At 42.8% G+C, this 27,511-nt stretch overlaps 1 protein-coding gene across 10 annotated transcripts in view; it reads right to left on the reverse strand.

Annotated features, from left to right (window-relative positions):
• Nucleotides 1–19,990: 19,990 nt before the first annotated feature.
• Nucleotides 19,991–27,511, reverse strand: part of ERC2 (ELKS/RAB6-interacting/CAST family member 2) — a 527,327-nt gene continuing 519,806 nt past the window's right edge. For all 10 annotated transcript variants that reach the window (XM_053377860.1, XM_053377861.1, XM_053377857.1 and 7 more), the window contains one exon: nucleotides 19,991–23,341. The gene's annotated coding sequence lies outside the window, so the exon portion shown is untranslated. The remainder of the gene's footprint in view (nucleotides 23,342–27,511) is intronic.

Raw genomic sequence — 27,511 nt, forward strand, 5'->3', positions numbered from 1 at the left:
TGACTGACACCTGACTGTGACAAGTGGGGTTAGCTAAGACCTGGCTGCAAGAAAGAAGTTGAAGGCAGGAATTGGAAACATCAGGCCCTCCAAGCCTCTCTGTTTGGCCCTTGGGACTCTTCCAGGCCACACCCTCTTCCTCAGACCACCACCCCTTAGCCAACCTTGCTTCGCACCCTCCTTGAATGCTTTTGCCTAACTGGAATGTGTCCTATCATGCCTCTTGCTTCCCTGGATAGAGGATAGAGAGTGTTGTGTGAGTGTGTGCAGAAAGTAACTAAGGAGCCAGGGGTACAAAGGTGAAAAGGGGCTGGGGCTTTGTTTGGGGGTGTTGCTGCTGTTGTTGGCTTTATATCTTTATTTTAGAACTTGTGGTTTATGTGGAAATTGTTCAGTTTGGTTGTGTAGTTTTAGTGTTTTATTTATTGTATATGACTACTTTTCTTAAGTTGTAGCAAGGCTTCTGATCAGAGTTGGTGTTGTTTATTAATTAAATATATATATGACTCTCCATCAGAGTTCCCCACATCCAGCCCAACTGGAAGATGCTGGGGATTGAACCGGGCAGCATGTGCCTGCAAAATAGACCCTCTGCCCCGTCTAGCGATCCTGCAATACATTCCTGGAAACTCAGTCAAGACGATTTTTAAAGGAACAGGCTGCATAAGGAGATGCTGATCAGGCGACCGAAGCTGCCGGAGAAGGGCCTGTCTGCGACGAAGCCCCACAGCTTCCTCGTCTGTTTGCGCCGCCTCGCAAGTGCAGGATCCGACGCAGCCAGCCTGCTGGGAGCCTGCTCCTCTCCTGTCGAGGCTCCCAACGCAATGAACCTCTTCCCGCCTTGACTCTTATCTTCGCACCACCATAGCGGCTCGCTCTCGGGGCCTTTTATGGCTCCTCGTGGTTGCTGGGATGTGTGGTTTAGAAACTCTCCCGGCACTTTGGAGGTGGATCTGCGACATCTCGGGGGTGGTGTGGGGAGACAACCGAGAGAGGGAAGCTGGCCAGCCGGCACCGGAGAAGGAAGCGAAGGCGGGGCAGGAAAACAGAGCGAGAGCCCGGCCAAACAAGGTTCAGTCAATCCCACGCACTGCAACACCCGGGAAGATCCAGCCCAATGGGCACGTGGGAAGTAGAAAATAACGCGCAAGTGAAGAACCCATGGACCTAGCCAAGGGGGAGCAGGGGGGCACTGGCAGAGGAAGGGGAGTGAGGAGGGAGTGGACCGCCCCCGGCACCACTATTCAGGTAGGGTGCCATCGTGGTGGGCCCCCCCGACACGCACTACGCACCCCCCACGCGCGCCAGGCGCCATGCCCCCACAGGTGGTGTGTCACGCCCCCCAGAAACATAGCACGCCCCGGGGATGCGTGTCATGCCCCCGCCTGCTCCCCTCCCCCAGTAGCGGAACACGCAGCTTCACCACTGTAGGGGGGCAGTCCCCCCAGATCCACAAATATTACTGAAAAGCATTGAAAGTATTCAGTTATCTGAGGTTCTGTCCCCCCCCCAGCAGAAACCTGCCCCCCCAGCAATGGTGTTTTTACCGGTGATTTCCCAAGAAAAGCTCAACAACTTTGATTTCCTTAAAAAAAAAACCCGCCGCCCCCCAATCCTGACTACACCCATGAAAGAATGGACCCTTTGCCAGAGTCGCCAGTGGCCTCCTTCTAAATCATAGCCCTGTCAATGTTGGTTTCTCTGAGTTTCTCGTCTTCTCAGTCTTCATAGAATCATAGAATAGTAGAGTTGGAAGGAACCACAAGGGTCATGCAGTCCACTCCAACCCACTGCATCGCAGGAATCTTGATGCCCAACGTGGGCTGGTGCCCAAGACCCTGAGATTAAGTCTCATACTCTACCAACTGAGTTACCTTGGATTTATGGGAGGGTGTTTCTGAGGCCTGGTTCACACACGCGCGAGGGATTACCCTCGTGTGAGTCCTCAAGGATCAAACGCCACACACAGAATGTATCACCTTCCCGTCAGCAGAAAACACAAGGAGGAGTGTCAGGTGGAGGCAGGTCACACAGATCCAGCCACCCATTACCCAGAGATGAGAAATCAAGTAGTGATGGCCATGTGTACGTGAACCACTAGTGCATGATCCAGTGGCTCATTCAACTACCCAAGTCCCACCAAATTCAGTGGAAGAGCGAAAAGTGCTCACTTACTTCTGCCATGAAAATGAATGGAACTACTGCTGAACTTGATTTAATCTAGAGCCATTTGGCTCAGCAGAAATTTGCCACTTGCTCATGAGTAGGCCACCTCTTCCGCAGGCAGAAGAGTCCAGGTTCACTCCTTGGCACCTCCTGTTAAAAGGTAGATGGGAAAGGCCTCTACCTGAGACCCTGGAAAACTGCCAGTCAGAGTACATCAGCCTTTTCCTATCCAGATTTTGGACTTGAGTTCCCATCGGCCCCAGACAGCATGGCCATGGAGTTGTGGCCCAAAACATCTGAAGGGCGCTGGTTTGAGAAAAAAGGGTGCTGACAGCACTGCCAACCTGATGTAAATACATATAGATCTGATGTAAAACACATAGAGCCAAAGCAAGACAAAGGCACCCACTGAGGGCTTCACATCATCTTCTGTTTTCCATGGGAAAACAGATGGAAGCAGTCCTATATCTGAACCAGTGGCTGCTCAGGGCAAATGGGGCATTGTCTCACCAGCCTCAATCTGCCCTCAGACAGCCCGCAGCTGCCTGCCTCCTTGCTATCCTCCTCCTCTTCCTCCTCCTCATTAGTCTCAGTGATGCCTTGTAGAACTCCACAGAGAAGTGGATGGGGACAAAACTATAATTACCATATTTTGCATGTATAAGACAACCCCAGAATTAAGAAATCAGTATTTCTTGAGTTTTTGAGCTCTCTTGGTGGAGGTTGCCGTCCACCCGTCCACTCGCAGCTGCGGCAAATTGCCTGCTCGACGCCACGGCAAATCATCCCCCCGGCCACTCACCGCAGCACCAAATCGCCCACCTGCCCGCTCACCGCTGAATCAAATTGTCCCCCTGGCTACTCACCACCACAGCAAATCATTCACCATCACCACTCACCTGACCGCCTCTGCATTCACTATCCATGTATAAGATGACCCCCCATTTTTGCCTTTAAAAATGTAGCAAAAAATTAGTGGTAGGCTCTGTCTCTTATTGACTCTGCTGCCACCTACTGTTGTCCTCCTTGCCTGTATTCACCCTACCAGTCTGGGTGGGCACCATTCAGAAAAACATTCTACAAACAATTGCAGTTGGAGTGTTAGAATAGGACCAAGGTTGAAATCCATGCTTGGCTATGAAACTCACTGGGTGGCCTTGGGCCAGTCACTGTGTCTCATTTTAACATACCTCACAAGGTTGTTGTGGGGATTAAATGAGGAGGGTGAGAACCATATATGCCACCTTGAGCTGCTTGGCAAAAAAAGATGGGCTATAAATGCCCCAAGTAAATAAATAAATAAAAATAAGCAGATGTGAATGGTTCCTGAAGAATCAGAAGCTTTGATCTGAAACACAACACAACACACACACACACCTTGCAATGAATGGTGTGCCTGGCACATGCAGACACTTGCGTTTGAGAAATATTGAATCCCAGTGTGTAATTCTGGGGGAGCAGAAACATTTGCAGAGACTCGCCCTGTCTCTATGAATCTTCTATTACTGGATGGAAAGATTCCCCTCGGTACACGTTACATGGTAAATAAATCAGGCCCCATATTAACCTGGACTTTGATTCATTCAGCAGAAATCATGATCAAGAATGGATAAATTACAGCTCTCTGCAGACGCCCGGTTCAAAAAAAAAAAAAAAAAGGAGAGAGACAGGGTAGTCTTCCTTTCTTTGTTTCTTTCTTTCTTTTAAAGGAAGAGCAACTGGGTTTTATGCCTAGTAAATATTTTATTGCCTTTGGTTTACTGTGGCATTTCAATGATCCCCTTTTAGGAGTCTGCAAACTGCGCAGGTTAAAGGTCATTTCTCGAATCACTGGCATTAGGAAAGAATAGCAGAAAACTGTAAAGCGGGGGAGGGGGCAGCGCAGTAAAACAAGCCAGCCCGCCTGAAAGAAACCCAGGAAGGGTCCCTCAAGTTGTTTGCCTGGATGTTTCTCAGGGTGTAATTGACCAATGTCATTGGGCAAAGGGAACCGCCTCCAGAGGGGGAGGTCATCAACAGGCAGGCAGGCAGGCAGGCAGGCAGGCAGGCGCAGGTATTAAGGAAATCAAAGCGCAGGCTGCATCCTCTGGAGTTCCTCTTTTAGGGTTAAAAACAAACACTGGAAGAAAGGATGGTTGCTGTGAACGAGAGATGTCTTTCGAAAGCACGAGGACGCAGAGGAAAATGCATCTAATAACCCCCCCCCCAAAAAAAGAAGCAATTCAAGGTGTCCTCCTCCTGCAATGTTTGGAAAGTTTCCCTCTCTCCTGTTCCCTAGCCATTAAAACAGCTGGGGAGGCAAAAGAGGGCGGAGGAGAAAGGGTAAAAAAAAACCAGGCTGCAAGGGGCTCAGGTTTCTGCTGCTTTTGTTTTCCACTGGTTTTTATTAAAGAGGGGGAACTGAGATCTGGCCTGACAGAGGACTGATTTTCCTGGGTTTAGCTACAAGCAATCTGAATGTTTGCACCAGCGGAAAGGCAATGCTGATTAAAATACCCTGCAGCAGGAAGACATATTGCCTGTGTGTGTGCTATCTTTGGTTTTTAAATGTTACTTATTTTTATGAGTGGGAAGACACCTTGCAATTCGAGCCTGGTCTCTGCCAGGTTATTTTGCTCCCTATGCAAGGCCAACTTCTTGCACGCCCCTGCAAAAATTGCTAGCAATTCTATTGTGTGAATTCCTTCAAACATGATAAAATTCTTCAAAATATAAAAGTAAAATATCAGACATACAAGGCCGTTGGCATCCGTCTGTCAGAAATTTATAAGCTATAACAAAAACTATATAAAACTGTGCCCCCCCCAAGGTTAGTGATGTGCCACTCTGAAGTCTGCACCTGAGGCAGTTGCCAAGTTGGTCTAATGATAGGACCGGCCTTGACTCAGGAGCAAAGCACATCCCTTGCATTCAAAAGGTCCCTGGTTCAATCCCTGCAATCTCCAGGGAGAAATGGGGGAAACATCTGCATGAAACTCTGGAGAGTTGCCAGGGTAAGCAACGTGGAGTCCTCCAGGTGTTATTGGACTCCAACTCCCATCAACCTCAGGCGGTCCAAAACGCTTGGAGGGCCCTCGATTGGGGAAGGCTCACATTACGGGTCACGTGAGCAGAACAAAGAGGGAACAGCAAACAGCCTGCAGAATTGGCGTTGAGAATTGCTTTGTCCAATTGCCCAAGCATCAAATGGATTTGAAATCCCACCCACCAATAGGATGTTCACAGGGAATGCAAAGCAACACAAAGTAGACTGAGGAATCTATGCGCACGGTGGATGAGAAATGTGGATCCCTGATACCAAACCAAAACCTTGACTGTGCACCGGTGCTTCCTCATATGAGTTGAGCAGCAAGTGGCTTGTGGCATCGCAAACTGTGCCTGCGATTGATGGATCAGTTCAGTTGCCAGCAAGATTCTCTGTTAAATGCAGGTGTAGTGTGATAATGGAATACTCCGACTCTTGGTTTCTTGAATCCAACAGGACCAGACTGACAAGCCTCCTTCAATTTGATCTGATCAACTGATTTGCACCGCAATATAATAATGCAACTTGAAACACAACAGGGGGAAACAGCCTCCAAGTGTTTCAAGTCACTAGTTTATAGAGGGCCCTCAGTAAACTGGAGCATTAGACAGCAATCCTAACCATGACTACTCTGAAGTAAGTCCATTTGAATCCAGTGGGGCTTACTCCCAGGTAAGTGGAGTTAGAATTGCAACTTTGCTTGACAAGAGGCCTAAATTAGAGCACACAGTCTCCCCATACTTTAATTAACAACAATAAAAATTAAACAAAAATCTAAATATTTAATAAAATACAAACAAAATCTCCTAAATGTGAGTGATGCCCTCATACAATAACAATAAAAATGTAATAATACAAAGACCTACAAAACATATAGTAGCATACAAAATAATTTTAAAAATTATTTTAAAAAATTATTTTACCATCTATATGGTAAAAATAACTCTAGCTTCATTGATTTATGGTATACCAACTAATATTGTATGAAAGGGCTCTATTTCATATAAAAAATTATCTCTTTTATAAACAATTTTGGCTACACTCCACAATTTATATAGCCACTCCATCATTGAGGATAAATTATTGTCTGTCTTCCGTTTGGCAGCAGCAAACATTCTAGCTGCTAATAATCGGGCTCATATTTGGCTTATCCATGAATTTATTTAAATAACCTTCTGAGTAAAATTGCCTAGGATTGCATTGTTAGTTACCTATCACAATAACCTCTATTTGCTACAGTGGTAGCAGTAAGGGTATAGGGCATTTTCCAGTTATAAACAACTGAAATGAAACCTAAGATTTTACTACAGGTGACAGATTTTTTAAAAATACGCTTTACCATTTGGTAATATGTCTTTGAACAAAAGTTGTGTGAGATGCATAGGGACAGATATAGATTTCAAACACCAGTAGAGATAATTGTGGGGAAACCCCCTCCCCCAGATATTCTAACATGCAAAATGGGTAATTTGATAGTAAAATGCATAGGATCCAACTCCTAGGGGTCGAGGTTCATTCCTGCCATCCTGCCACATCGTTCAGGAAGGTGGCATCTCTGCAGCACTACCCTACCCCTTCCACCATTCCTGAAGGTATGTATACAACACACCTACCGTATTGGCCTGAATATAAGCGTCACTTTCCCCCCAAATTCCGACCATGAAAAGTTAAGGTGCAGCTTATATTCGCGACCTTACGGTATGCAGCCAGGAACGTGGGCCAAACAGTGCCGGGAGCTCAGCAAAGCAGCGCCTGCCCCATGCATAGTCCCCCATCTTCTCCCCCAAAGGTCAGGAAGGGAGAGAGTGAGGAAGGGGAAAGGCTGCCAGCAAAGCAGCGCGGCTCCCCCCCTCCCCCCAGTATGCAACCAGGAGCAGCAAGGAATGGAGCAGCTTATAGTCAAGTATTTTTTTCTACCCCCCCCTCCAATTTTAAAGGTGTGGCTTATATTTGGACGTGGCTTCTATTTGGGCCAATACGGTATGTGTTGTATTTGGTGGGTATACCATACACCAGTGTTATTTAACATGCAGGTTGGCGAGTTAATTATTGCTCCAGTTTGGAAATTTTCATTTGTAACTTCAACCATCCTACTCCAGAATCCTTATGCCTTAGGATATTCCCACCAGAAACAATAGAAGTTTCCTTTCTATTCTTTACAAAATCAACTATGGCAAGCTGCCGTTTTATCTACCACCTCACTTTTTCAAGGTGTTCAATGCCATTCACACAGCTCTCTTTGTTGCTTACAAACTCTGTAATGGTTGTCCCTTTTCTATTTTAAAAAAATCACCAACTCTGTACTTTGCAATTCTTACATCCCACTTACCTCTATGATGAAGTTTTCCTGGAGATGTTCCCTTGACAGCATTTGCTAAATATTGTGGGGTAGAGGATCTTATTTTCCCCACCCTAATGTTAACGGCCATTCAGCAAAAGATTGCAGAAGTGTGTGATATGATTACACCTACTAATGCAAAATACAAATACAATTTAAAACCAACCAAGAAACATAAATAAATACAACAAAAGATGCAAGTACCACCCCCAACTAAAAATAAATATATGGCAAAATTAATTAGAAGTCATTATGTCAGCTAAGTTTTTACTGAGCCCAGAGAACTTTAGATGTGTTTAAGTCCAAATGAAACCTGTGGAGCTTGAGTTGGTTGTGAATTGAGCACAAACCCATTAAACATAATTGGGAACAGGTCCAAACTAAAGGACATGGCCCAGCCAAAGTTAAGCGAGTGTAAGTTTCACAGATTTCAATGAGAAAATTTGACCCCCTGTGTAAAATTGATGGGACATAAAAGCTTTACTTGGCCAAGAACATACCCAGATTTGTTTGCGGATGAACAGAGAAGCATTTAATATGCAAGAGCCAAAGCAATCAACCTGTTCAAAGATTTTAGATGGGCGTCATCTACCTCACACCTCTCAGAATGAAGATTATGTAGAAATATGAGTGGATATGTGGGCAGGTCTCTATGGATTTATCATATGTGGTGGTCCTATACTAAAGTTACAGAATTTTTGGGAACTGGTGTTAAGATATTATTGTACATGTTATTACATAAAGATTGGCCCAGTTGCTTTTTATCTGTCACTTGAGTTTGTTAAAAGAATCAGTGTCTCTGGTTCATATGGATTTAGTAAAATATATGATTGCTGCTGCGAGATGATTATATTATAGCCAAGAACTGGAAGTCATCACAGAAACGGACATAAAAAAAAAAACATACTTATTAAAACTGTGTAACATAATGTAAATGAACAATCCTATTATATAGAGAGACATGAGAGAAAATCCAGAAAACTCAGGTCACTAGAAGACTTTGGAAGAAGGCATAATAGGATTTATTTCCCAGCGGAACTGCAAACATCAAAACCAGAATCTCCAGGACTTTAATATCAGCGCTATAGCTCAGGAGAAAATGCAGGCTGTGGGGCCCTGACATGGTGGGCAGATTGTAATGGCATCCACATATGCAAATAGAGCCTGGGCCAAATCTCTGTGGTACACGGCACAGCGGGGTGGCCATGCCTCTAACCCACCTTGCTTGAGGTTCCTCAGAATGCCAGGCCACTCTTGCGTAGAGTAAGCCTTGGTGAGCCCTTTGTTCTCAGAATGTAGGAGCCTGGTTCATCATAGGACACCTCTATAGGCTTTGCCTAGATTCCTATGCTTAAGTTCCTTCCTTTCCTTCTCCGAGGCTCGTCCCTGTACAGAATTACCACAGACAGTACTAGTGCTCCTTCCCTCAATACCACCCTCCCTTTGGCTTTTAGGAAATGAGGTTGCCATCTTCACCTATCAGTGTTTTGGTCATCTACAGCGTTGAGGTAGAGGAAGCCGCTCCTTCCTTGCATGTCTGTCTGTGTTCCAGTAGTCAGCATCAAATGCCGTGGGGCTTTTTCCTGCAGCCACCTCTGCCTCCCTGCACTTCCTTCCCTCTCTCACACAAGCCCACACCTCCTTCTCAGCATTTCTGCTTTTTTCCTGTACACTGAAAGAGAAACTGTGCCCTCCAGCCTGACGCTGGTTTTTGCTGGAGAAGCTTCCTGCAAATACTCACGGAGGCATGAGTCAATTGCCGGTACCTCCTCACACGGTGGTTCGAAAGGCAGCCATTTCTTGGCCTGTGGCCCAGTGCTGGATCAAAGACATGATGCAAAAGGAAAAGGGGATTAGGAGGGAGGAAGGAGAAAAAAGCAAACTCACGCACAGATGCTTAGTCACAAAGTTCTTTTAACAAACACCAAGAATGGAAAATAGTTCAATGAGATGAGCAGTCATAACCTGCTGAGTGAGGTGCTCCATTTTCCTTCTATTCCTGCTTTCACTGGAGCAGGTGACAGCTGATAGAGCTGGCTTCTCAGCAGAGATGTTCATTCCTCTGCATACTTTCTCTCTCTTTGCTGTAGGCTGACAGAATGGCTATTGATGGAGGGAGGGGTCTTGTAGTGTGAGATGGCTCCCACCCCTGGGAGGCTGATTGTCTAGGGACTTGAACACAAAGATGAGATAGACCATGTCCTAAAGTTGCTCCAGAAGTCTATAACTTATTAAAAAGGGGGGGGGGTTTCTATAAGTAGCATGCACACTCTAGTCTTGAGATCACATGCGTGTGTGTTTGGGTACTGCTGCCTCATTTACTTCAGCTGAGAGAACACCTTCATGTGCCTATTTCTTTGTGTGTGCTTGATTTACTCTCTCTATAGGAATGAATGAGGCACCTGGTGGGTGGTGGGTATGAGAATTGCTATCACCATGACAGTGAACTCCACTCCACACAGTGCTTAATCTTGGAGTATGCCCAACCCAAATTCCATATGCCCATCTGTACTCTTTCAGAAGTGATTTCTGATTGCATCCCTAATAAGCGAGTGCCTGTACTGTGAAAGCGAAGAGCCAAATACTTCACAGCCAAATGTGGTAGAAGACAGAGCAGAACATGACAAAATCTGTAAATGATCACATATTTGCCTTTGGGGGCAATACATCTTTGAAAAGAAAAAGACAAGAATAAAATCCACTAAAGGATGAGACCGCTTGAGTTGCTTATGAAAGCAGCCAATAATTTATCATTTTCTCCCATTGCACCACTACTAAAAAAATGATATACAATCTGCAGTGTTGTGTTGCATTTCTCCCTCTCTCTCTTTAGGCTGGAATCTAAGCCCAAAGTGAAATCAGATTGCTCGAAATACTGGTCAAAGCCTCTTCCTACCAATGTGGTACTCATTTAGGCTCGATCTCCTGTATTTAATCATAACTGTTAAACTCGCCTTTGTAGTGTAATTGCAAAATTGTACTAAGAATCTGCACTGGGGGAAAAGGCAAGTGTCCCCTTTGCATCTCAATTCCTGTGTTGCAAATAAAAGTATTCATAACATCAAAACTATCTCTCCGACCACTGACTCCCTTGCAACATGTGGGTCATGTAAGCTGCTTCCAAAAGTTGGGGCTATGCAGATAGGACGAAAGTTACCAAAACATAGATCTGACTTCTTTTTTCCCTCCTTCTTGAAAAACTTCCTAACTCTACACATGGCTGAGCTGCATAAAAGCACAAGGCTTTTATCATTGCATCAAGGCATCATGCTTGATTGGTTTCATCTGTTTTACCCAAATCGAATAAGCAGTTATTTATCTTATTCTCCCTGTCTCTATTTTCAGTGTCTTGGGCTTGGAAATGAATTGTGCTCTTACTTAACCAGAACTGGGATGCAATCTTCAATCTGACAAGTTGCTGTTGGGGGGTTGGGGTTGATGCTTTTTCAGAACAGCCAGTTTCTACATAATTCCTCTTTAGGAATTTGTAGTTTAACAAACAGGCGAGGTCATGTGTGTCACAGGGGGCATTTAGAAGAAGTAAGAAGCAAGAGGGTGGGGTGGGGGATGTAATCCTCAGAACCAACTGATTAGAAAATGGAATCCTTTGAAGAATGGCTCATTCAGAATAATCTTCTTTGAATTCTGTGATGTGCTTCAATCATCTTAGACACCTTAACAAATAGAACATAATCCCTTTGTCCAGAACATCAAACGGGCATGGTACTTAGAGACCAGCCTTGGGAGGTGCTGAGCGCCCTTGCCTGCTATTCCCGACAGTGGGAGCAGAATGTGCTTGCATCGGGGGTGGGGGGGGAGAAAGTGAAGCGATCTGAGTGTGTATGTATGAGAAATTTTAGTGCAATAGCAAATGCTAGCTTAACATCATTGCATAAGTGGATTTCTCAAAGATTCCTGGATTACCGCTATGGTGGTCGCTATAAATATACTCAAATTAGACAACATGATTTCTTGTTTTTATCTAGGTGCTCCCTAAAACTAACCTCAAGATCAATTCACAAGGCTGTATGTCAGACTAGTATTCGGTTTCTGCGGGCTTAACCTTGTCAGCTCATTTTTGAAGCATGGCAAAGTGGTCATAGGAACATCCCACCCACCTGCCCATTGGTTTCATCGCCACAAATGGCAGGCAGTTAAACTGGGACATGGGCAAACAGTAGAATATTCTGACAGCTGCTTGTCCAAAGGCTGGATAGGAAGCATGGGTTGAATGTAAGACCCCACCCCCTGGTGTTGCAATTTGGCCCTTGAAACACATGTCTTCCTCAAACAGTCACTAAAGCACATGCCACAAAAGTGGCTAGATCTTTTCACCAGAACTAGCCCCTGCTATTCTGTACATGAGGAGCATCATCATGGTCACACAGGTCCAGTAGGATTCAAATATATATGCTGTGCTATCTCCATACAGCTCCATAGGAGCCACCTGAATGCCTACTGGTGGGGTGCAGGATTCTGGAAAGAGGATGAGGGAGCTGCACAAGCAGATCTGTTGATCTTGTGATCCAGTCCTGCACCAGATAGACCCCTTGTGGTTTGGCTGCCTCTTTCCACTTTTCCTGCCAGACTCTCCCATGCCAATACGTAAGCAACATGACAAAATAGAGGCTTTCACCCCTTTGGACTTGAAGGCTGGATTGCACTCCATATTTGTAAATTGGGTAAAAATGTGCATATTTGTCTACCTTTTGGACCACATCACTTTCATTAATGGCCTTAATTAGAATTAGTGTTGGCTTGAGGCTAAGAGTTTGACCTTAGAACCCTGTTTTATATCTCACCTCTGCCATAGACACATTATATAATCTTTAAGAATCTTTCAGCTTCCCTCAATATGCATCTGCAACACAGAGTAATAATAAATAATAAATAAAATAAAATAATTGTCCAGTAGCACCTTAGAGACCAAGTAAGTTTGTTCTGGGTATAAGCTTTCATGTGCATGCACACTTCTTCAGAGAGTATCTGCTACTGGACAATTATTTTATTTTTATTTATTTCTTCTGCGTCAGACCAACATGGCTACCTACCTGAACGGAGTAATAATGTCTGTCTGCTTCGCAAGGTTGTTGTTAGGTCCCCATAGATGATGTCCAGGAAGTGCTTTAGTCACAGAGAAAGTGCTGTGTAAATAGCAGCGATTATTGCTACTGCTACTGCTGCTGCTATTAAATTTATGGGCATTGAAGTTATTGGTTGTTGAGATTACTTATTGAGCACTGGAAATGCCTTAACACCGTAGCTTAGAGAAGACAGGGAAAGGGTTTCTAGCATAAGGGGTTTTATTTCAAAGTTGATTTTATTTGGCAATTTTTGGAAAGAAAACCATCAACAGAATCTTGCTACTGAGATTTTAAATTTTTGAAGTGAAATCAGTATTATATCAGCTTGGCTCTCTTTTCGTAGTGTTGATTGACGGAACTGAACTGATTATTGATTATTGTGAAGGTTCCAGTTGCACCTTAGGGTGTCTTACTGACTTTGTTTTGATCATTACTTATTTTATGGAAACTACTCTGGGGTTAATTTTGACCCAGATTGGTATAAGAAAAACCAAATGAAATAATGAAATTTAATTTAGCATGGCGTTACTATTATCATTATTACAGTAGGAGTGTCCCTGTCCCCCCAGTTTTTCCTTTGCAATTGCAGTTGTAAATTTTGCAGTTAACAAAAAAAAATAGCATATCTAAGGGTAAAGGGGGAATTCACAAGGTGGTTTCCACTCCAGTTAAAACACACAAGGTAAAAAAACAACAACCCATGAAACAGAATATCAGTATTGTTCCTGGAAGCCAGGGTTGCACATTGTTGCCAATGGCAGCTAATAGCCCAGCTTTAAAGAGCTGTGTTAGCTGCCAACTTTCCAAGGTGCAAGCGGACAGTTGCTTGCTCCACAGCTAAAGCAATCTTCTGTTCTTGGTGAACTAGGAACGGCTGTCTGGGTCTGTACCTGCGAGGGAAATCCCTATTAAATTCCTATCAGTAAAAAGGTAATGCAAACTTCCTTGTAGCAAAGCTAGCAAAGTTAAAAACTAAAACAAAAAGCATACTGTGTCACCTTAAAGTTTATCCAATTTATTACGGCCAAAGCTTTCATCTGATTCATGAAGTGCAATCCTAAACTGGCAGGCAAAGATGAACGTGGCAGAAAGGTGCAGGCAGGGATCATTCCATAAAAGCCAAATAGTTGCAGGAACCAATAACAAGGTGAGGATGGCAGAAAACTGGGAGGACGGGTTATGGAACCAAGCGATTGAGATCCTGAAGGGTGATCATTCCACACTGCAATATTTTGTGGCAGCACCTACCAATGGTTTTTTAACAAGGGATGTTTTGAGGGAAAACTTCACTAAAGAGCAACGCAGAGAACTTGACAGCAGAAGATCAGGGCATCAGGTTGCAAAAGAAAGCTTCCATCACAAGCACACACTGTGCTAGGGAAGTCATATCTCATTATGAAACACGGGGAAAGATGTATAAGGAAATAAAATGACCTTTTTTATTACTTTGTATTCACTTTATTCCCCCACCCTGGCAAGCTTTTACTTTATTAATAATAAAAAATAGTGCCTTGGATAATACTATAAAAATGTTTGTGTTGCAGTAGGCATGAAGCTAGTTCTATGCCCTGTTTCTACAGCAGGACAGAATAGACAGACAAGCTTTTTGTTTTTTAAAAAAAAGATAGGATGAGCATGAATTAATCTTCTAAGCAGTATAATATGCACTGATTAGTCCTAAAAGAAGGCTTCACTCAGGACAGTCAATGCCCATTTCAATAGACTGAACTGTTTTCATCTTCTGAATGTTTGCCATGAATAAGCTCTGCTCACTCTTTGTAGATATAAAATGCAACAAAGTATGTTCATTGTGATCAACTACATCAGACATTTGGAAATTCTGAATATGGCAAGGATCTGAGTGGGGTATACAGTGTTTCCCCAGGGTCTCCAGCTGTTTTTGGACAACAGTTCCTATCCTCTCTGACTGCGGGTCCTGCTAGCTAAGAATGATGGAAGTTGTAGTCCAAAAGCAGCTAGAGACTCAAGTTTGGGAAACACTGATGTAGCACAATACTGTGGCATAAAGTTTTTCATCCTCAGCTTCCTGAGTAACTTAGCCAGCTGTGGCTGTAATGGCTTGTAGTACTCTCCATTCTCTCTCTCTCTCTCTCTCTCTCTCTCTCTCTCTCTCATATATGAGATTAATGCAGGTGTCATGTGATTTACAAAATAGTAAGAAGGGCCTTGTCTCCACTATCAAAAACATCTAGAAAGTGAAGTTGGCTATAAAGAGAGATCTCACGTGCCATTCTTCAGCCATGGGCTCTGCAAATGAAATGAGAGATGCCTGTATTGGAGAAATAAATGTTGGTTCAGCTACCAGTGTTGTCAATCCACCAATTTGGGTGGATTGTCTTTTTTTATTATTATTTTCAAAAGTGGTGCATGCCCATTCATGAGTTTATCCATTCAGTCATTGCAGTATTGTTTAACAAAATAAACTTTCAAAAAGAGCAACACTGTACCGGGGATTGGATAGGAGGCTCCTTGCTGACATCACAGGGTGGAGAAGAGAGCAGAGATCACCAGCGCCATGCATATAGTAAATTATTTGCAAGTAGTTTGCCTCCCTCTGCTAGTAACTAACAGGCATAGTGTGCTTCAGGCATAGTGTGCTTGTTAGGCTTGCTAGGCCAGGATGGGGAACTACAGATCTGGAAGGTAAATATGGCCCTCAAGACCCCTCTGCATGGTCTAGGATTCTTCCCATGTCACACCCCTTACTGACCACTTCTTATCTGCCTGGATGTGTGTGCAGAAAGCTATGAATTCTGCATGGTTTGAATGTAGCTTATTGCGCTAAGAGAATAGTTGCTCCACCCTCTTTTTGCTTACAGCCAACGCTGGCATGTAGACCCTGAGGGAAGGCAACCTTCAGTCTGAGAAAGGTTCTCTGCCTCTACTGAAGTGCTTGGGCTGAGGCAAGATGCGGGCCAACATTTTCTCATAAATATCCTGGTACATTCCGCTCTTATTTTTTAAAGGTCAAATAATAATAGTAAAAAAAGAGAAGGAGGAGGAGCATCAAATTTTACAGCTGTTAGTTATAAACATGACAGACTGCTGCTTATGAAGGAACAGAGTTCAGCAGCTAACTCTAAATTAATGACTGTATCGGGTGGTATAATATTAATGTTCATAAGCAATACCAATTCCACATAAGGTTGCGAATACGCACACCCGTTATGAATTTGTAACACCCACGCGTTTTACGCCAATGGCAATCTATAGTGTATTCATAATTAGTTCCATAAAGCAGACAGTAAAAAGACAGTGGAGAATCTCGTGTCACATTGGTACAAATTACTCTGACCTTTCCCAGTCTTTAAAGGAAGAGCAGTCATCCTTCTTTAATTCACTAGCCCTGCGATGGAGCCTCCAATGGAGGCCTATTCGTCACGTTGTGTTTTTCTAAGCAGGAACATGTTTCTTATCACATGAGCTGGGCAGGGCTTTCCCCTGTATTTCCACTCTCCCCCTCCTCAAAGCCCAACAGTGTTTTATTGACCAGCCTCCTTGCTTTAGACTTGAGCTCGTGTTCTCTGAGGAAGTACAAGTGGTAGTTACGCAAGTCTTTCCTTCTCTGCCTTGGCAACGTTCGCCGGGGAGATTTACAGCCTTCACCTTTCAGATATAGAGGAATTGGTTGTTTAACTTGACTGAGAATAATTCTGACATGGGAAACACTGTCAGAATTTAAACAGATCCTCCAAGAGCCAGTCATCTGGAAAGGCCTGCGATTTAACAATCACGCTGTCTTCTTTGTATTTCCATGGCGTAATTGGCTAGTGACACCCTGATTTTGAACTGATTCTGAGGCTCAGCTCGCTGACTTTTGACCTGGAATTAGCGGGGCAGGAGATATGGAAGCAATATGGCACTTGGACCAGAAGTGAACAGTGGAACAAATGGGTATGAATTATTTTATTTAGTAAAACTAATTGCTGCCACAAGCACTCCAATTGCTTTAACTGTTTTCATATATGCAGCTGTTTCTTATGTGTTTTCATTGTATTTGTGTATCACTTTGGAATGCCTCATGGGAAGTGAATCATTGATGATGATGATGATGATGATGATGATGATGATGATGATAGACTTGATCCCCTTGTTGTTTGCAATCTTCAGTTCAGAAGAGTGAGGACAAATAACACAAGTCTGATGATTTGAAGCTTTTTACAATCAAGTAGTGCATACGTTTTATGAAATAAATATGAAATAAAATGTCCCTCCCATACTTTGGAGTGAGGTTGATCCAGCCCTTCCATTTTCCAACATTTACCCTCAGATTCCCAGCCTCCCGCTCTCAGATCAGAAAACTCCTCACAGGAACCAGCCCTAACACTGGGCAGAGTGGGGAGGCTGCCTGAAGCAGTTTCTGCTGAGCCCCATGGAAGGGTAGAAAATGGTTAGTTATTTTATTATTGTTGCATTTGTTATGGCCATAGAGGTAAGGCAATGGTGGTGCTTCAGATACCAAAAAAACTTGACAGGCCTTGGGTACGCTAAACCTTGAACAGCAGGTGAGGACGGTGTCATTTGCTGCTTTGTCGCATGCAGCAAAATGTGTTGCTGCCACCCAATGAGTTTCCAGGCTAAGAAGAGATGTGAAACCAGATCTCATTGCTCTTAATGGATAATCAGTAGTAGACAATCATTTCTCCTACACAACACAGTCATTTTATTTTTCTTATTAAAAATATGTGGCCTATAGGAATTTGAGGTGTTCCCCCCACCAATGATAGACCACACAGAGAGAGCTCTTGCTGGACATCCACTCCCCTCATCCTTGAACATTGGGCCATGCTGGCTGTGGTTGATGGGACATGGAGTCAAACAACACATGGAGAGCACTGTGTACCCTGTCCCTGACCAAACAGGGGATGAAAGGGGAGAGGGAGGAGGGGGAGGCAGCAGTGATGGCAGAGTGGTGGGTGGAACCGCTTTCTCTCCCATGAGGTCCAGATCTGTCACCTACTTCATGAGCCCTGGTCCAAGAGGCTGTTGTACTAGTTTATAAACATTTACAAGAGGCACAATTTGGGGCCATCCAGAGTGAACCTGGGGCATTCCAAAGGCCTCTAGCCTCATGATCTCCATATACTTGTTTCCTCTAATTGGCTGAGGCACCATCTGGAGTTGGATGATTGTTCATCATTGTGTCATGAGGCTGAAGACCTGCTGTGGCCGTTAGCTGCCAGAACATCTGGAGCCCACTTAGTTCTTTGGGGTGGGGACCTGGAGCAGTTTTTTAAACAGCTGGACATACGGCTTCTTTGCCCAGCATTGTGTTTATCCAAAGTTGTTAGATTTCTCTCACAAGACCCTTTGATACAGCTGACAGAGGAGCGAGTGCTTCTAGGTTCCAAACTGACGCATCACAGACATTGACCTTAGATCACCTTCATGGATAGCATATAAACACATTTCTTAACAAATGGTTGGATGGCTGCAATTTCGCACTAAAAATGCTGCAGTTCCTGAAACCAGAAAGCTGTCTTACTATTGAACTAATTTCTATCACTTGTCTCAGTGTCTCTGAGGTACTAATTTATCCAACCATTTATCCACCCATGAAATGTACTCCCTTTTTGTTCTGTACTTCACGTGTTTGTTTATTTATTTTGCGTTAGCCTTTTTTTCAGCCCAAAGGAGCGTTCTATGGCAGTCTACCAATATATTTTCTACATATGCTCAATCTCATTACACAATTCACTTCTTGGAAGACTTGTAAATTCTTCTTTCTTTGCCAGGAATTGTGGGAGAACAAGTGAAAGCGATTTCACATAAGAGCAGCTTTGCTGCATCAGACCAAGAGTCCATTTAACCCAGCATCCTGTTTCCAGAAGTGGCTATCCAGATGCTTCTGGGAATTACACAAGAAGGACATGGAGCCAGCGGCCTTCATTCATCCCCCTCAATCACCTGCTATTCAGAGGTAGACTGCTTCTAAATATGGAGGTTCTAAGGGTTCAGGTAAGTAAGAGGCAGTGCATAAATAGGAGGGAGGATGCCCCATTCTCCAACAGCTACAGAAGCGCTAAAGTGGTTTCTACACCATTAGCAAAAGTTAGCCATGCATTAGCTGGACTTTCTTTATAATATAAGGGTAACAAGCATTACACACAGACACACACACACACACACACAGAGAGAGAGAGAGAGAGAGAGAGAGAGAGAGAGAGAGAATGTCTCAATAATTTGTGGGAGGAGCTGATTCCACACCAGAAACCAGATTTTGGGAAGAATTACCATCATCATCATCACCATCATCATCATCATCACTCTGCCCATCTGACTGGGTTGCTCCAGTCACTCTGGGCAGCTTCCAACAAATTAAGCACGGTAACATCAAACATTAAACATCAAACATTAACAACTTCCCTATACAGGGCTGCCTTCAGATGTCTTCTAAAAGTCAGATAGTTGTTTATTTCCTTGACATCCGACAGGAGGGCGTTCCACAGGGCGGGCATGACTACCGAAAAGGCCCTCTGTATAATAACCACACAGAAAGCTCTTTACAATCCAATTTAAAAAGAGCTGCAAAACCATAAAAATTATTGACTGATACTAAAAGAGAAAGTCTCTCTCCTCAGAGAGATATAATTCCCAGAGTTCCCCATGAAGAGCAATTGATTGTTGGGACTTGTAGCAATGTAAGTGCAATGTGGATTTTGTAACAATTCTCAACACTCTGAGGAGAGCATAGTTCCTAGGATTTGGGGGTGGGGTGGGGCAACCATGACTGTTTAAATTGGTATGATAGTGCTTTAAAAGTACAGTGTGGATGGGAATATAGTTACAGTGTTGCATTCCAAAACTGAAGAACCTCACCTTCTATTTGAGGTTCATTGCACCCATGCTTGTGATCTATGCCAAACATAAAAGGTAAAGGTAAAGGGACCCCTGACCATTAGGTCCAGTCGTGGCCGACTCTGGGGTTGCAGCGCTCTTCTCGCTTTACTAGCTGAGGGAGCCGGCGTACAGCTTCCGGGTCATGTGGCCAGCATGACGAAGCCGCTTCTGGCGAACCAGAGCAGCGCACGGAAACGCCGTTTACCTTCCCGCCGGAGCGGTACCTATTTATCTACTTACACTTTGACATGCTTTCGAACTGCTAAGTTGGTAGGAGCAGGGACCGAGCAACGGGAGCTCACCTCGTCGCAGGGATTCGAACTGCCAACCTTCTGATCGGCGCCACCCGTATCCAAGAGCCAAGCATGCAGATCCATTATTGGGCACAGATGTTTGCTTTGTCTCCTTGCAGGACTTGATGCTCCACGATAGCATTTCCATGCACAAAATCAGACTTCACTCACAGGTCCCTATTGCTGCATCATACTCAGTTCTTAAATTGAATGATACAACACATTGTTCAGAAAGAAACCAGATTTATTTGATGAATATAAACGAGCTGATCAACACCAAGCACTTCTCATACACATGATAACAATGTTATGAATTCTAAATACCTTGGTACTTTACACTTCTACGAGACATTAAAATTACAATGACTGTTCTAAAACATGCCCACTGGTAATTTCTAAGGATTCCTTAGTTTCATATCAATGTCCTTAATCACATGTCAAGATCACAATCCAGAACATGCCACTCACTTGGAGAAAATTATTACAAGAAGCACTATCAAATGAGGGTCAAAGGTAAATAGGGAATGCTGACCCATTGTTGCAGAACATCACATTCAAACAATCACTCTACACCAAAGGAAAATGCAGGTATAGGTTGTGACACATCTGAAATCTTTTCATAAACACTGTTTAAAAAGGAAATTGAAACCCACTTTCAAATGAAAGTCAATGTGCATTTACGTGCATACTGGATACACAAAATTCATTTAAATACAAAATTCATTCTGTACATTTAAATGAAAGAATGTGCAGTACAAGTTTGATCCCACAGTAAAATAATACTCATCTTAAATGTTAACCAAAAGGCTTGTTTGACTTTTTTACATTTCAAGGGGGAAGAAATCTACCAAACATTGCTCGAATAAAATGTTTGCCCAACATCACAGTGTTTATTGTAAACCCCGAGATTCTATTTTAGTGTATGAAAAGATTCCCCCGCCAAACATCATAGTATATATCATGTGAAATGGGAAAAAGCAATGTTAGACAAAATTTTCTTCTCTAGAGGCTAAGTCTTAGGCTTTGATAAAAGTCAGGTTCAATGCTCTTACCAACATGAAAGGAGCAAAAATAAAACAAAAATGCCCCCAAAATAATATCTGTGACAAAATTGGCACATACATATAAATATCTAACTATACAGTTTTGTTTTTAAGGACCCTATGTTTCCCTAGTTTATTTCCTACTTCAAGTATTCAGTTGCAGAATTAAGGTAAAGACCTGACTGTAAGAGACACAGAAGGCACAATCTTCCGCAAAGCTCTCTTGCACAAGCCCCGTTGGATAGAATGGGAGCTCTGCAACAGCTCATATCCTAGTCTTCCTCCTTTCAGTTCAATGGAGATTGTGCAAAAGAACATCCCAGTGGACTGTGCCCAGACAGCCATCCCTTACTAGGACAACAACTTTGTCAAAAGTAACACGTTTTGTTGTCCAAGTTCACAAGTGCAACATTTGTCATATGTGCTAAAGAAACTCCCAGGAGCTTTCCATTTTAAAATGAACAAACAAACAAACAAACAAACAAACCCAAGGTTCAAAACCCCATTGAAAGTCAAAGGACAAACTTTTAAAATATAAATGAATATGGATAAATGCTATACATATTTTATACAGATTTATCATTCCATGTATTGAATTGAATTAACATTGAGCAGAAATTCTGCTTGCATTCACTGGCTCTTCAATTTCATCGAGAACGATGGTGCAACCAACTAATAAATTACTCTTTTCTAGGCAAATAATAATTTCCAGGGGGTTCATATGTATGGCTCATACTGGATGATCAAGATTAATTGCACCAACCATTCAAAAATAATGACATATTTCTAAATTAAGTGCAAGATTTTATGAATATCCTGTTCAAAAACTGTTTTTTTCCACAGCAGCAAAGAAAGAAAGAAAGAAAGTACCAAGAATTAAGGCCACACATGTTTAATTTTTATGGGGGAGGGCCAATCCACCCAGCATTTCTGCTCCACGACATCCATTCATTTCAACAAAGCCCAGCTCACATCTTATTAAAATGAATGGAGGTTTCATAACAGAAGGTGTCTGGTGGATTGCACATGTTGTTTGCTTCTAAGCAGTGCAGATAAGTCAATATCCACTTACAAGCCTGTAAGTGCCCCTCTCACTGACAAAAAGATATGCCAGTCACAGGACTGAGCTCTTGTTATGAGCACGTATGCCAGATGGAACGAAAATGCTCGCTAAGGGAAGACCCTTACTTTGGGGAAACAGCAGATAGTTCAACATCAATAATAGTCTGTCACTACACATAATAGCTCCAGGGCTCTCCCCCCACACCTGTCTATTCCCCTGGCATGTGTTTTTAACATGTTCACATTTATTATAATTTGCTGGATGACAGAGATAATTTTCAATTATCTACTCATTCATCGATACTTCTTTGTTTAACATCTAAAATACATTATAAACCATGGTACGTATTGTTTCCCTGTTCAGAAAACAATGAGGAAGGGTCCCTTCCCGTAAAGGAGACCCAATGCATATATTTAATAATCACGACATTCTTTTGAATTAGAAAAAAAAATCAAGAGTCCCAGCTTTTATATTAAATACTGTTGTGCATCTGGATGATAAAAGTTTGATGCATCTTCATAGACGCTCGTATACAAGTATAGATTCTTGCGTCAAGCTTTTATCTTCCAGACATACATCAACCACTGTATACAAATAATTGCTAATCATTTTAGGCTGCAGTCCTACACAGTTACCTGGGAGTAAGCCCCATTGAGCTCTATGGGACTTACTTCTGACTAGATATGTATAGGATCGCACTGTTAGATGCCCCATGCATTGTCAGAGACACACACCATATTTTCATACGCCAACAGATATTAGTAGTAAAAATTGATTTCATTTCCAACCTGGCCCAGAGCTTAATATTGGTTGCATTATCAAAATGGCTTGAGTAATAGTAAAGAAACAGAGGAGGGCGAAGACTTTGTTTTCATTACCCTGAAAAGCCCACATTACTGGGGGTATGACTAATGCCGACACCATTATGAAACAGCTTGCTAGTCCCTGTAATAATCTAGTGCTTTAGAAGTGATACTTTAGAAGAAACTAACCAGAAACAGCAGACAATGATACTGCAGCTAATGGAACCTCAACTACAGATTAAAATTAATACAAATCTGTCAAATTAAAGATCCCACTTTAATTAACTTCATTTAGTAATGTTCAGAACAGATGGTAACTCAGTTTTCTTTAAAAAATAATAATTCTGGAATAATTCATACGACCCCGTTAAAGGAAATTAAGTTCTTCTAATTTCCAATCAAGTCCCCTTAATTGTTTTCCAAAGTATCTGACTTCGTAACGTATTACAAGAAATAATGGAGAAGGACACCCGTTTGTGCAGCTTATTGTTTGATGGCAACCTTCATGTGCCCCGCCCACTTCTGTGATCGTTTGGGGGGTGGAGCTCCAAGAGTGGCGACTGCATTCAGATCCCCACTGCAGCAAATCATCCTCTTTTCTCTCGTCTCTCATCGTCCTGCAGTGCTGCCTTGCGTTTGCTTCTTTCTCCAGCTCCTCTTGATAACTGCAGCAAAACAAGAAGCCATCCAAAATGGTGAGCTTACATAGTTTCTGGGGACACAGTAGGAGCCAGTTCAGGTCAGCAAAGGCTTCTTGCAGCCACACTTTCATTTCATTTCACTTTTTATTGTATTGTTTCTGTTTGGTCGGATGCCATCTTGAGTAGTTTTAGAGAAAGGTGATGGGTAGATGATTCAACAGACAAAAGGAATATTTCACCATTCTAATTGTGGAGGCTCCTGATCTATAGTTATCTGCAATGGAGATGCATATAGAGGGGTAGTCTGCTTTTTCATGAAGAACCTGAAGTGGGTCACATTATCCCTTCTACCAGTAAACTGGAGCTATCTCAGTAGGAAAGCTAAGTTTCAGGTACTGGGTTGCAGCCAACAAAAATAATGCATGAGCAGAATGATTTCCACTCATGCAATGGAACTTACTCTCCCTCTCCTTCCTCCCAATATAGCCTGTACACCCCCTCAAAAAACAACAACACCCTGCTCTGGGGGGTTCCTACAACCCCTGGAGGAGGAGAAAAGGAAGCTGCATTGCATGAGCGGAAGTCATTCTACTTGTAGAATATTCTTGGGATTCAGCCCATGTAATAATAATAATAATATTTTTATTTATAACCCACCCTTCCCGGTTCAGAAAACCGGGCTCAGGGCGGCTAACAACAAATTTAAAACAATTGTGATACAACCAAAAACAGCATAAAATACAGTATAAAAGTGTGGATAACAATAAATTCAAAGTTCTAAAATCAATTTAGGGGGGAATCCATCCAATAAACATTAGCTGATCACCAGGGCTAGCTGGCTAAATTAGTCCTATCTGGGCCAGCAAGGAGGCCAGGGGAGAATTAGCTGTGGGATCCCAGAGCTGGGAATCTTCATAAAAAGGGTAGGGGGAGGGCAGGAAGGGGAATAAAAGATCAGGCTAAATTCAAATTGAAAGTGGTGTAGGAAAGCTGATGTATTAAAGCATCAGAAGCCAGAACTGTAGACATTTGTAACTCCAGTTGAATACAGGGGTGAAGACAGTGTAAGGGGCACCACTGATCGCCTGTCATGATATTCTGCCCCAGCTGCAGCCTCCAAACCAGTCATAAGGGAAGCTCCACACAGAAGGTACTAAAATAGCCTCAGTTGTCACTCAGCGCATGAGTCACAGTGGCTAAGCTATCCTTGTCCAGGAAAGGCACAGTTGAAGACTTGTGCTCTTGGCCATGGAGGCCACATCTATAGATATAGCTTTAGAGATTGATACAGTTCTATCAAGGGCTGTGTACAAACCATACATTTAAAGCACATTTCTGCTTCAAAGACACCTTGGTTCAGTATTGTACTTCCTATGCCAATAACTATTGTAGACTCCACCGCCTTTTCCCAAAGATAAACGACGTAAATTAGAAATCTGGATCCTAACCAATTGCAGCAAAATGTAAAATCAAGGTATAGTCTTTCCCTCTTTATTCTAAAAACAATATGCATTACTTCAGTACTGGAAATAGTCTTATTTAGAAAACATTTTTCCTTCCATCACACAGGAAAAAATTTAAAATGAATGCTTCACAGTTTATTAGCACGTTAAAAGTAAGTCTGCGGTTCAGACATTATCCATAGAATTATCTAACAGTATCCGTATGCTGTTATAAAATGCATTTCCAATATGTCTGTGAATAGTACAACACTGAGCATAACATGCTTCTGTCTGTAGTTTTTAATAAATGATGTGACTGAAAAGATTATCTTAAAAGTTTTTCTTTGACCTAAAAAATACACATGTGACAACATACAAGGACAATTTACATCGGGTTACATAATATAGAAATGATGTACAGTGGTACCTCAGGTTACAAACTTAATTTGTTCTGGAGGTCTGTTCTTAACCCGAAACCGTTCTTAACCTGAGGCGTGCTTTCACTAATGGGGCTTCCCGCTGCCACCGCGCAATTTCTGTTCTCCTCCTGGGGAAAAGTTCTAACCCAAGGTACTACTGCCAGGTTAGCGGAGTTTGTAACTCGAAGTGTTTGTAACCCAAAGTGTTTGTAACCCGAGGTACCACTGTATAACCTTTCAAGTTGCTAGCCCTGGTGTGTGTGTGTGTGTTTTAAATGGAATGCGGCAAACATTATTTTTTGAATTCTCAGAAACAAAACTATTTGGGACTATGCATCCAGGCCAAGAGTCATAGAAACTTGGAGCTGGTATAGTCCCATCTCTCCTGTTGACACTCAATGTACTAACCCTACAACCTAAGCAATTGCCACCAATATGTCCCAATATTTCATACTTCGCACATCTAAATCCTTGGCATTAATCCAATCCTGTTAAAACCGTAAAAGCCTGCAAAACTAAAACATTACAACAGCTGCAACAACAACAATAACAGTATTTGAATTACATGTACTTTTAAGCAATTAGCTGGGGTTATTCTCAAGCAGAATTATTGGTTTATCATCTATACTGGAGAAGTAAATGAAAACTGCAAACAGTTTAACACTTGGGGCCTGATCCAAAACCTTTTCATGTTAATGGAGAGATTCCCATTGACTTCATTACAAGTTCGGATCCAACTCTGGCACAAGAAGAAGTGATTTCTACAGAGTTGGAAAGTTTGGGAGTTCCTGAAGTAGATCAAGTTACTAGTTCTGGCACATAAAACCTTTGCAAACTTTTTATGAAAACTGTAAGTCAAAGCACACTTTGCATTTTGCAAACTACATAGTTCCCATTCTTTGGGCACCAAGGATTACTCCAAGAGATATATATACACAGGAAGCACCCATGTGAATTAACAAGAAGCACATGTTCCAACTATAAGAACAATCTATGGCCCCTTCCCCCCCCCCTTTGCACCAGGTTGGGAGCTGAATAAAACAAGTTTGCAGTTTCCCAATGTTTTTGATATTTTACAAGCTGAAGCATCCCTTCACACTCACTGAGGCTGTTGAAACAAACATTCTGCTCAAATAAAGGAATGAGGATGAGAAATAAAATGCAGAAGTGGGATTTGTTATTTAGCTGTCCCTTCAGACTTCAGCAAACAGTATCAAAATACTTGAATGGACTTCTTCTCTATCGGCTGATCCACTCATCAAGAAATTGCACACATTTCTACAAAAAGAGGAACGGAGAAGTGCAAGAGGGAGGAAGAAGAATCTTGCTTTCCAACACCTGCTAGAGCTGAATGCAGTTTGCATCTTTCTCTCCACTTACTGTATATGCAGAACACACAACGCTGACACATTCCAGTCATAAACAAACCACCTACTCATACACTGATTTCAGGGGAACCTATTTTCCTAGTAAGTAGCTTAGGGTCACATTCTGAGGGAAACATCCGTTCACAAAGTACCACTGCCAGTACTCCTCTCTCTCGCCCTCAGTGCGCAACTAGAAGCGTGACAACCTGTATGGCATTGCTGTAGAAACTGCACCATTGCTGGATGGGGCTGATGGGAGTCCACACCACCTGAAGGGTCATCGATTCCCCACCCTGGCTGTACAGAGAAAGACTGTATGACAGGGCTCAGGGTTTCTAGCACCAGGACCACATATCTCTATGTATGGGGAATGGCACTCTTCCATAGGCTGGAATTCTGGATTAGGCCCCAAACCTGTGTGCATGAGCACACCTGAGGCTCTAAAACAGATTTCCATGTGGAAGCGCAAAGAATGACCCCGTTCTAAAGCTGAGCGCAGCACACCTTCAGGAGACTTTGGTGAAAGCGACTGACACTCAGCACCAGCACTGCAGAGTAAATATTGCATGTTGGGCACAGAAGGATGTAAAAGAGTCCTATAGTTTGCGACTGTTCTTCAGATTGTTTTTCTTTGGAATAAAGACACCTGCTGCCTGACGAACCCACTTGGTACCTCCATCCCTTTCCTTTCCAGAGTGATTTGCAGAAGGACGCTGAGGGATAGGGTAAACACAAACGGGTGAAAGGGGAAACTGTTTAATAACGGTAGTAAAATGCAGGCTATTTTTGACATCTGGGTTAATGTCCATTCTGTTCCAGATGCTTTCCAAATGTTTGCGGCAAGAGAAACTCATTAACAAAATTCTAAAGTGTCCTCTTCTGACATATTACACATGGGGCCCACATAGAAGGCAAACAACTGACGTGGAAGCAAGCGAAAGACTGGGGTAGGGGAGAGATTTCTGC

This window comes from Podarcis raffonei, chromosome 2 (assembly GCF_027172205.1).
Source record: "Podarcis raffonei isolate rPodRaf1 chromosome 2, rPodRaf1.pri, whole genome shotgun sequence".
NCBI lineage: Eukaryota > Metazoa > Chordata > Lepidosauria > Squamata > Lacertidae > Podarcis > Podarcis raffonei.